The 12,170-nt window shown below is 41.4% G+C and overlaps 1 protein-coding gene across 1 annotated transcript in view; it reads right to left on the bottom strand.

Moving 5' to 3' along the window:
- LOC126484489 (neural-cadherin-like) overlaps positions 1-12,170 on the bottom strand; it is a 351,697-nt gene that overhangs the window by 15,296 nt on the left and 324,231 nt on the right. The window lies entirely within an intron of this gene.

Genomic DNA, 12,170 nt, shown 5'->3' with positions numbered 1-12,170 from the left:
ATTTATCCGACAAGAGACTTTCAAGTAAAATGTCTCCCCTGTATAGGAATGAACATAATGGATGTACGAGTACAGGTTGCAGACACACGATTGAGGACATGGTTTGGGTCTGGCAGAGAGTCGTCCTCAAATGGTAAGGCGACCGCTCGCGATAAACGGGAAAGCCGAGTTCGAATCCCGATCCGACACAAATTTTCATTGTCGTAATTTCATAATGCAGCTGATTGTAGTCCTTATTCGCAACTGCGAATACAGTTAATGTAGGTAAAACGTTTGTCAGAGGCTAATACGAGAACAACCCAGTGTAATCATGCCACAATAGGACCGATATCCTGCTGTTTGAATGCTGTGACAGACATTTCCCAGATTTGATATTTCTTTTTTGTTTGTGTTCTGAAATCTATGTCTTCAGATTCAGATCTTTTCTAATCACAGGTTTTTCGCTTCATTACATGTTCCCCGAGATTTCTCTTGATTTCGTTCTGTGGCCCTCCCGAAATTCTATTTAAAAATTATTCTGTTATTTCTTCATTATGTCTTACAGTCATACAAAAGTAATATGTTCTCTATTACAGCCGGGAGGTGGCTACACTGGTAACTAGGGCTGTGTGGAGTGGACTCCGGTGTTTTTTTTTTTAGGTTACAAGGGCTCTCGGAAAAGCAAGAAGGGCTTCAGTTTCAAGGGATGCAGCTCAAACACAAACACAGGACGAGGGTGGACCTAGGAACCACAGGTACTATAGTAGTGAACTGTCCTAGCTGTGTTGGGGAAGAAACAGAGCACCAAGCGCTAATAGAAAGCCCTAAGGCCCCAATCGTTATAGGTATGAAAGTTGGCTAAGGCTAGAGATAAGTTTAGCCTAAATATTTGCAACCGACCTAATGGTGTTCAGAACGAATAGATTAAATACAGCTGGTGGCGGCATGTTCGTTGCTATTAGAATTAGCTTACCTTGCAGCGAAATTGAAATAGATAATTCCCGTGAATTCGGATGTGGAGAGGTTATACTTGAGAACAGGAGTAAATTAGTAATTGGTCTCTCTTATCTCCTGACTCAGCTGAAAGGCTCAAAGAAAACTTGAGCATCATCTCAAATCGCTACCCAACTCATACAATTGTAGTTGGTGGTGAATTCAGTCTATCTTCGATATGTTGGCGAAAATAAATGTTTAGTTCAGATGCCGATTTGAAGTGTAAATGATTGCGAAAACATACTCGACCTCTTGTTGTCGTTGTGATCTTCAGTCCAGAGACTGGTTTGATGCAGCTCTCCATGCTACTCTATCCTGTGCAAGCTTCTTCATCTCCCAGTACCTACAGCAACCTATATCCTCCTGAATTTGTTTAGTGTATTCATGTCTTGGTCTCCCTCTACGATTTTTACCCTCCATGCTGCCCTCCAATATTAAATTGATGATCCCTTGATAACTCAGAATATGCCCTACCAAGAGATCCCTTCTTCTAGTCAAGTTGTCCCACAAATTTCTCTTCCTCAGAAACGCTTTCCTTGCCATTTCCAGTTTACATCTTATATCCTCTCTACTTCGACCATCATCAGTTATTTTGTTCCCCAAATAGCAGAACTCATTTACCACTTTAAGCGTCTCATTTCCTAATCTAATTCCCTCAGCATCACCCGATTTAATTCGTCTACATTCCATTATCCTCGTTTTACTTTTGTTGATGTTCATCTTATATTCTCCTTTCAAGACACTGTCCATTCCGTTTAGCTGCTCTTCCAAGTTTTTATTTCTTCTGCATGGATTTTAATTCCTACTACGAATTTTTCTTTTGTTTCCTTTACTGCTTGCTCAATATACAGATTGAATAACATCGGGGATAGGCTACAACTCTGTCTCACTCCTTTCCCAACCACTGCTTCCCTTTTATCTCCCTCGACTCCTATAACTGCCATCTGGTTTCTGGACAAATTGTAAATAGCCTTTCGCTCCCTGCATTTACCCCTGTCACCTTCAGAATTCGAAAGAGAGTATTCCAGTCAACATTTTCAAAAGCTTTCTCTAAGTATTCAAATGCTAGAAACGTAGATTTGCCTTTCCTTATCTATTTCCTAAGATAAGTCGTAGGGTCGGTATTGCGTCACGTGTTCCAACATTTCTACGAAATCCAAACTGATATTCCCCGAGGTCGGCTTCTACCAGTTTTTCCATTCGTCTGTAAAGAATTCGTGTTAGTATTTTGCAGCCGTGGCTTATTAAACTTATAGTTCGACTCTTAACCACAAATAAACCCGAGCATATAAGGAGCATCATGTCAGATACAGGGATTTGTAACCACAAGGTTATTGTAGCGAGAATGACCACCGCAACATCCAAATCCAGCAAAAATAAATGCAAAACATACCTATTAAAAAAGCAGATAAAAATTCGGTTGACACCTGCCTAAAGAGAGAGTGTCTATTTCTTCCGAACTAACCATGTCAGCGTCGACTACGTTCAAAGAAATAGTATCGACAGCAGTTGAGAGATTTATACAAAAAAATTAATAAGAGACGGAACTGATTCCCCATGGTACACAAAACATGTCACAACACTGTTGCAGAAGCAACAAAAAAACTGTCAATTTTAAAATAAGGCAAAATTCCCATTATTGGGAAAGTTTTAAGGAAGCTCGAAATTTACCGCGGATTTAAATGCGAGATGCCATTACTAGTCTCTACAACGAAGCTATGACTCAAAATCTGGCAGAAAATCAAAAGCGATTCCGGTCTTACGTGAAATACACCAGCAGCAAGATGCAATCTGTATCTTCACTGCCCAATAGCGATGCTAATATTAACGATGACAGTGCCACCAAAGCCGAGTTACTATATATGGTTTCCTGGAATCCCTTCATCAAAGAAGACGAAGTAAATATTCCAGAATTCGAATCAAGAACTGCTGCCAACATTAGTAACTTAGAAGTATATGCCCTCACGGTAGCGAAGCATCTTAAATCACTTAGTAAAGGCAAGTCTTCCAGTCCAGATTGCATACAAGTCAGGATCCTTTCAAAATATGCTGATGTAGTAGTTTCATGCCTAGCAATCATAAACAACCTCTCGCTCGACGAGAGATTCGTATCTAAAGACTGGAAAGTTGCATAGGTAAAACTGCTACTCAAGAAAGGACATAAGACTAATCCGCTGAATTACGAACCTCAAACAATTACGTAGATTTGCTATAGGACTCTGGAACGTATACTGAGTTCCAGTATTATGAATTACTTCAACGCAAACGATCTACTGACACATAGCACGGATTCAGAAAATATCGTTCTTGTGCAACACAACTACCTCTTTATTCTCGTGAAGTATTGAGTGCTATCGACATGGTGATTCCATATCTGAAGTGATTCCATATCTGAGGATTTCCAAAAGGTTTTCGATACCATTCCACACTACCGTCTTTTAATCAAGTTGAGTGGCTATGGAGTATCGTCTCAGTTGTGCGGCTGGATTTTTGCTTTCCTGTCACAAAAGTTACAGTTCGTAGTAGTTGACGTTAAGTCAGAGTAAATCGGAAGTGATATTTGGCGAACCCCAAGAAAGTATTACAGGCAGGCCCTCTGGCGCTCCTAATACATATAAAAGATTTAGGAGAAAATCTGAGCCGCCCTCTTAGATTGTTTGCAGGTGATTCTTCAATACATAGCTTAGTTAAGTCATCAGAAAATCAAAACCAACTGCAAAATGACTTCCACAAGATATCTGTATGCTGCAAAAAGTGGCAAGTGGGTGAATAGTGTGAAGTCATCCACACAAGTCCTAAAGGGAATCGGTTTAATAAATCGTACAAAACTAAAGATTGTAAATTCAACTACGTACTTAGAGATAACAATAACAAACAACTTAAATTGGAAAGATCACACAGATAATATTGCGGGAAAGGCGAACCGAAGACTACGTGTTGTTAGCAGAACGCTTAGAAAATGCAACATATCCACTAGACTGCCGATACTACGCCATATAGTATTGACTGAGGGCATCGAAAAAGTTCAAAGACGGACAGTTCGTTTGTGCTATCGTGAAATAGGGGACAGAGCGTCACCGATATGAAATGCGTGCTGCGGTGATAATGATTAAAACAAAGCCATTTTTCGTTCCAGATAGACCTTTTCACGAAATTTCAATCTCCAGCTGTCTCCTCCGAATGCGCAAACATTTTATCGACGCCCACCTACATAGGAAGAAATGATTATCGTAATAAACTTAGAGAAATCAGAGCTCCCACGGAGAGATTTAAGTGTTCGATTTTCACGCGTGCTATCGAAAGTGGAAAGGCAGAAAAGTATTGTGAAAGTGGTTCGGTGAACCCTCAATCATACATCTAAGTCTGGATTGCAGAGTAGTCATGTATATGTAGATTACAAACGGAATGGCAGTGAAAAATGAGCTCTGCAAAAGAAGAAAACGCAGATGGTGAACGAAACTGTAGTTAGCACAATCACGCGAAAAATCCGTTGGTCCTATTCGTTCTTGTTGACAGATGAAATATAAACCATAAATAAAATCATTATTGTTTTAATAAGCGAACCGAACGTTGCACGTCCGACGCGTGCCATAAAACAAACACCGAACACGAAACCCCTCTATTTTCATGCTTATATAATACATACATGTATGTGATTTCTATCCCTGATCACATAGAACAAACAAATCGTCTGGAAAAGCAGAACACCCCATCAATGGGATTACGCGAATAATCCTCACAAACCGCTTTGAAATATGGCACATCCGGACATCCCGCTTGCTAATACAGCGTATTACAAATATTTTTAGATACGATAACTTTTTCCCAGAAAGTACCTGAGGTACTAGTTCACCTGGCGAAAAAGGACCTTTTTCGGACGCATCTTTCACTTTACGAGAGAAATGACGTTGTAATGTAACTTACTGACGCATTAAAACAGATTTTCCACTATTTAGCCTTTGCTACAAATAGAAATGTGGTGTTCGGAAAACTACATAGACACGGTCGCAGTGCATCAATCGTTAATGTTGGGTAATATAACTCGAACAACAACGAAACTACACAAATTAATTTTATAGCTCTATTGGTTCTCCGATTAACCATTACGACTTCGTGCGCAACTCTTGGTCATAGTATTTTACGTGTGATGTGTGAAGAATAAAATTTTTCCGAGTTAACATTAGGTGCCGTTCAAAATAACAAGAGAATACAACTGAGTGGGCCGGCCGGAGTGACCGAGCGGTTCTAGGCGCTACAGTCTGGAACCGCGCGACCGCTACGGTCGCAGGTTCCAATACTGCCTCGGGCATGGATGTGTGTGATGTCTTTAGGTTAGTTAGGTTTAAGTAGTTCTAAGTTCTAGGGGACTGATGACCTCAGAAGTTAAGTCCCATAGTGCCCAGAGCCATTTGAACCATTTTTGAACAACTGAGTGTAGGAAGTTAACTGAAATGAGTGAAAGCTGATTACTTCAAAGAATGCAGCGTTCATCTGCTCTGTGCTTTATAACCACGATTACTTGGTGCTAGCCAAGCACGCACTTTCGTGCCATCCATAAAGCTGTGAAAAGCTTACGCGACCGAAAGTTCGTGATAGCGTGACTTCCGGAAGAAGGTGGAGGGTGGTGGAAGAGAAGGGTCGAATAAAGGAGACGATCTTTTGTTTGACGATTATGTTCCTTCAGTCTGACGCGTCACTGACTCGCACGTGCGTCTGGTGTCCCCACTGCCGCAAAATCCTCCGCCCTGGCTAGGTATGTCTCGCAGGAATTAAGCGATAAACGCATTTCTTCGCTGTATTTAACACGAATTAAAAGTTTAATTTCCTATTCCAATCTGCGCTGTAAATCGGAAGTATTCGATCATAAATTATACTAATATGCAAATGGGAAACGTTCTGACCAAAAAACTCGAGAAGTTCTTGACCGAATTACTTAAAATTTTTATATTGATACTGTAATAAACATTCGGACGGACACAGGCTACGTACGTTTTTTAAACGACACTGTGCAAGTTTTATGTTCGAACCGAATGCGAGGGAGAAATGTGCTACGTTGTGAAAATGTGCGATTTCATTTTCTTACTCCCAGTCGGTTTTAACTATGATGCCATAAATTTAACACGTAAATTAGTTTGGATCAATGATGTAGATCTTCATCTGTTTGACCTCCGAGGATAGTAGCTTCAGTGTCACTATTTTGCATATTTGTAATGTGCGAACGAGATAACATTACAAAGTTACGGGTGATTCAGATTGCATAGCAGTACTTACAACATACGGCGAAAAGCCATCATACTAGTTTCATTTACCAGTCGCGGGGATCTTACCGGTTCCAGCATACGCCATTCAAGAAACTAGAAGTCTCCCGAAAACGCAGGTGAGAACCGGTAGATTGGAACCATATTAATTTATTTCTGGGACAACGATAAGAAGATTGTCAGAGCCAAAACTTAAATTATCTTCTGTTACTGCATGGAGTGCAGGCTTAAATGTATGTCGCACGCCCATTAATACAATTTTCGTAATACACAGATTTTCTGTTAAAAACTGACTGCGAGGACGAAAACGAAATCGCACATTTTCACAGAACAGAACAGCATTTTCTTTCTGGTAGTAGATTTTCAAAGAAAACTTCTACATTTTTGTTTAAATAGAGATATAGCCTGTGTCAGTCTGTTTATTAAAAGATCATAAAAATTTGAAGTAATGTGATCGAGAATTTTCTGTGTATATTTGCTTTGTATTCTATATGATTCACTATAATTTCGAATTTCTTACCTTCGAAGTGGGCGAACTAGCAACGAGGAGCCGAAATTTGCGTCTGACAGATCCCAGGGATATCCCAGATTAGGACGTGTATCCAATTCTCATAAATATTTAGCAGCTGAGAAGCATTGCCGGGTTCGCTAGTATGTTATAAATTCGGATCATTTAAATGACCTCTAAATACAATATAACTGATTTGGGGCAAGAGAATTCGAGCATAGGAAAAAAAAAAAAAAAACCGAAGGGCCGGCCGCTGGTGGCCGAGCGGTTCTGGCGCTACAGTCTGGAACCGCGCGACCGCTACGGTCGCAGGTTCGAATCCTGCCTCGGGCATGGATGTGTGTGATGTCCTTAGGTTATTTAGGTTTAAGTAGTTCTAAGTTCTAGGGGACTAATGACCTCAGCAGTTGAGTCCCATAGTGCTATTAAAAAAAAAAAAAAAAAAAACCGAAGAACATGGACAAGAGAAATGAAAGTTGAGACGTTCGCGAAGAACTCAGTTTAATTCAATTTAATAATTACTAACATAAGCAAAAGAAGTACTACAGACGATGAATGGGTAATTTCAGAGATGAATAAGGAAAACACAGAGGAACATCTAAACAAAAAGACAAAGCTCAACAACAACCTTCGGGTAATAGACGTGGTATTAAATTTGAATGATGAAAAGAAAAATACAAAAATACAGCAAACGGCGGAGGTAAAAGGGTGTAAACATGTCTAAAAATGAGTTTAACAGAAAAAAACAAAATTGGTAAGAAGAAATGGTTAGATGTAGAATGCAAAGCTGTAGAACGCTTAGCTATAAAAAATATAGATGCTGCACATAAAAATCAAAAATCTTTATAGTAAAAAGAAGCAGCTCGCTGACTACTAGGAACTCAGACAGCAAGCTAGTATTAATCAAAGAAGGGTAAGGCTTAAAGGAGAAAGGAATAATATAGAAGGGCTACATAAACGAAGGAAACAATGTTGTGGGAAGCGAAGAGGAAGTAGGTGAAGATGAAATATGGGATGCGATATTGCAGGAATAATTTGACAAAGCACTGAAAGACCAAAGTCAAAACACAGCAACTAACGTAAACTCCATTCCTTCAGACACATTATGATTAAGATCCGCAAGTGAGCCAACCATGACTAAACTATCATGCTGAATATATGAGACAGGCGAAATGGAAATAGAATCAGACGAGACAAGCGAAATGCTGTCAGACATCAGGAATAATGCAAGTATCCCAGTATCAAAGACAGAACATACTGATTAGGTGTGAGATTATCGAATCATCAGATTAATAAGTCGAATTATTTACAGAGGGATGTAACGACTGCTAAAAAATCAATTTTAGTTTCGAAAAAAGTAGAAACATGCGAAGCAATACTTACCCTACAACTTATTATAGAAGACAGGTTGAAGAAACACAAAACCATTTTTGTACAATTTGCGGATTTACAAAAAAAAAATGAAAATTTTGACTATTCTGACTGGAATACGCTCTGAAATTCTGACGATATCAGATATAAAATACAGGGAGTTAAAAGTTATCTACAACTTGTACAAAATCCGGAGTAAAGTTATAAGAGCTGAACGACATAGAAACGAGGCAGTAATTAAAAAGAGAGTGAGACAAGGTTGTAGCCCATTCTCTTCGCTGTTCAATCTATGTACAGAGCAAGAGTGGAGGAAAGACTACATCTCTTGGGGAAAAAAGAAAATTAACGAAAATTTGACCAATAGTCAGAGCTGTAAGCGTCAGAATATGCACACCAACGGACACGCGGCACAACACTGTTTCTCGGTTTGCGCCAGAGGCGCCCAACTTGACTGTATCCATGAAGCACCGCGTGCGGCTGGCAATGCTCTTTTACAAGAGGGGTAATTATGTGCCACTGTTCTTGCAGAAGTTCCGGACACTCATGTGTATGAAAAAAGGAACTGGTCAGATGTCTGCTAAGGGTCTGCAGAAAATGTTTACAAAATTCGAAAAGACGGCTTCGTTTTAAGTGCGATGTGTCAGAGGGTCAAAAACAGTTGATCCGACGTCTGTTGAAGATGTGGCCACAGCACAGCAGGAGGGGACGAGCAGTGATGTGCAAACATGCAGTGCACGGGTAACTGCTCGAACGCTGAACGTGCCTGCGAGCACGCTGATGAAGATCCTACGAAACATCCTGCATTGCTATCCATACAAAATCACTCATGTTCAGGCGTAGTTTCCTGTTGTCTTGCCGCAGGACAAAAGTTCGCTCTGGAATTTATTTCTCTCATCGACGTGTACAATGAATGGCCATGGGACATTCTGTGACCAGACAAAGCGTGTTTCCATTTCCAAGGACATGCCAGTACGCCGAACTGCAGAATATGGGCAACGGAAAATCCGCACGCACATCAACGCGTAACACTTCGTTGAGGAAAGGTGACTGTGTGGCGCGATTCGACGGTATCGTTTGTCGCAGGGCCGGTTTTTTTTCCGAAGAGATTAGTCCTGTGGGTCCTGTTACCCGTACAGGCATTGATAAACGCAATGAGAGACTCTTGCGCCATTCAAAACTTTCATCAGCTTGGATGTGTGGGTAGGATAATTTTTATACAAGATGGCACTCCTCCGCACATTGCAGAGCCAGTGAAGCGGCTGCTGCATGTCGGAAATGCTAGAATTATCAGTCATCATTTCTCCTCAGATTGGCCGTCCAGATCACCTGATCTTAATTCGTGTGACTTATACACTACTGGCCATTAAAATCGCTACACCACGAAGATGACGGGCTACAGACGCAAAATTTAACCGACAGCAAGACGTTGCTGTGATATGCAAATGACTAGCTTTTCAGAGCATTCACACAAGGTTGGCACCGGTGGCGACACCTACAACGTGCTGACATGAGGAAAGTTTCCAACCGAATTCTCAAACACAAACAGCAGTTGACCGGCTTGCCTGCTGAAACGTTGTTGTGATGCCTCGCGTAAGGAGGAGAAATGCGTACCATCACGTTTCCGACTTCGATAAAGGTCGGATTGTAGCCTATAGCGACTGCGGTTTATCGTATCGCGACATTGCTGCTCGCATTGATCGAGATCCAATAACTGTTAGCAGAATATGGAATCGGTGGGTTCAGGAGGATAATACGGAACGCCGAGCTGGATCCCAACGGACTCGTATCACTAGCAGTCGAGATGACAGGCATCTTAACCGCATGGCTGTAACGGATCGTGCAGCCACGTCTCGATCCCTGAGTCAAGAGATGGGGACGTTTGCAAGACAACAACCATCAGTACGAACAGTTCGACGACGTTTGCAGCAGGTTGGACTATCAGCTCGGAGACCATGGCTGCGGTTACCCTTGACGCTGCATCACAGGCAGGAGCGCTTGCGATGGTGGACTCAAGGACGAACCTGGGTGCACGAATGGCAAAACGTCATTTTTTCGGATGAATTCAGGTTCTGTTTACAGCATCATGATGGTCGCATCCGTGTTTGGCGACATTGCGGTGAACGCACATTGGAAGCGTGTATTCGTCATCGCCATACTAGCGTATCACCCGGTGTGATGGTATGGGGTGCCATTGGTTACACGTCTCGGTCACCTCTTGTTCGCATTGACGGCACTTTAAACAGTGGACGCTGCATTTAAGATGTGTTACGACCCGTGGCTCTACCCTTCATTCGATCCCTGCGAAACCCCACATTTTAGCAGGATAATGCACGACCGCATGTTGCAGGTCCTGTACGGGCCTTTCTGGATACAGACAATGTTCGACTGCTGTCCTGCCCAGCACAGTCTCCAGATCTCTCATTAATCGAAAACGTCTGGTGAATGATGGCCGAGCAACTGACTCGTCACAATACGCCAGTCACTACTCTTGATGAACTGTGGTATCGTGTTGAAGCTGCATTGGCAGCTGTACCTGTGCACGCCGTCCAAGCTCTATTTGACTCATTGGCCACGCATATCAAGGCCGTTATTACGGCCAGAGGTGGTTGTTCTGGGTACTGATTTCTCGGGATCTATGCACCCACATTGCGTGAAAATGTAAACACATGTCAGTTCTAACATAATATAGTTGTCCAATGAATACCCGTTTATGATCTGCATTTCTTCTTGGTGTAGCAATTTTAATGGCCAGTAGTGTAGCTGTGGGGTTATATGAAAGATATGTTCAGTGCTCCAATTTCTAATGTAGCTGAACTGGAGGCACGCATAGCGCAGAGCGTTCTGAACGTGACTCCCCGAGACACTCCGATCTGTTGTGGAACATCCTGTTTTACTGTTTCTCGATTTCAGATTGTAGCAGAAGACAGTGGACAGCATATTGAACATGTCTCGTACCAGACTCACGACAGTTAGAAACCGACGTCATTTTCCTTTTTATGTGGTATTTGCCCTGAGGGTAATAAATTGGTTTTTCCCATCCAATGTGTACGACATTGTCGGGGTAAACGGGGTTGCCTAACGAACGGTGCTGCAACTGTTCACCGCCAAACTTGAGCAGTAATTCACATTGAACAGTGCGGACGGTGTAATGTGCAGTACAAACCATAGCCGTCGTACTGCGATTCATCTGTCATTTGCAGGCGACCTCATTAATGTTAAGACGCTTACTGCGCCATCTATTGGTAAATTTTTCATGACTTCTTTTTTTTTGCATGTCTTTTTCCCTTGCGTCAATAACATGCTGTTCAAATTTGACGTCAGTTTGAGCAGCGGTTCTCTTTCTACAGCGTTTTGAAACTGGAACTTCAACTATGGCTACCCTGTACTTGGAAGATCGCTTGAACTGAATGGATAGTGTCTTGCAAAGAAATTACTCATTAACATCAACAAATATAAAAAATGACTAATGGAGGAGAGTCGAATTAAATCAACTGATGGTGAGGAAATTAAGTGACGAAACGAGACCTTAAAAGTCGAACACGAATTTTGCTATTTAGGTAAAAAAATAACTGGCGATGGCAGACGTAAAGAGAACGCAGGATACAGAATGCCAATAGCAAGAAAATCTTTTTCGAAAACGAGAAATACGATAACATCGAATACAAATTTGAGTGTTAGAAAATAAAGTGAATTGTGGACAACAAACAGCGCAGGAAAGAATTAAACAGAAACTTTTGAAATGTGGTGACACACATGAATGGTGATGATTAGACGGGTGGATCGAATGAATAATGATAAATAAAGAGATATTGTAGGGAATTAGCGAGAGAAGAGCTTTTGAGCATAAATTGACTAAAGAAAGGGCAAAGTAATTAAGAAACAGTTAATTTAGTAACGGATTGAAGTCTAGGGGTAGAGGGAGACCCAGCAAGATTGCGTGTATGTAGGTGGCACTAGTTATGCAGAGATGAAGAGACTTGCCCAGTTTAAATCACTGAGCAAAACTACTGCAAACCCGTTCTCAGAGTAAAGACCATGCCAACAGCAACAACTGTCTGACA

This window comes from Schistocerca serialis, chromosome 6, assembly GCF_023864345.2.
Source record: "Schistocerca serialis cubense isolate TAMUIC-IGC-003099 chromosome 6, iqSchSeri2.2, whole genome shotgun sequence".
NCBI classification, from domain to species: domain Eukaryota; kingdom Metazoa; phylum Arthropoda; class Insecta; order Orthoptera; family Acrididae; genus Schistocerca; species Schistocerca serialis.
Note: the sequence above shows the minus strand (reverse complement) of the source record. Positions and strands in the feature narration are given on the sequence as shown.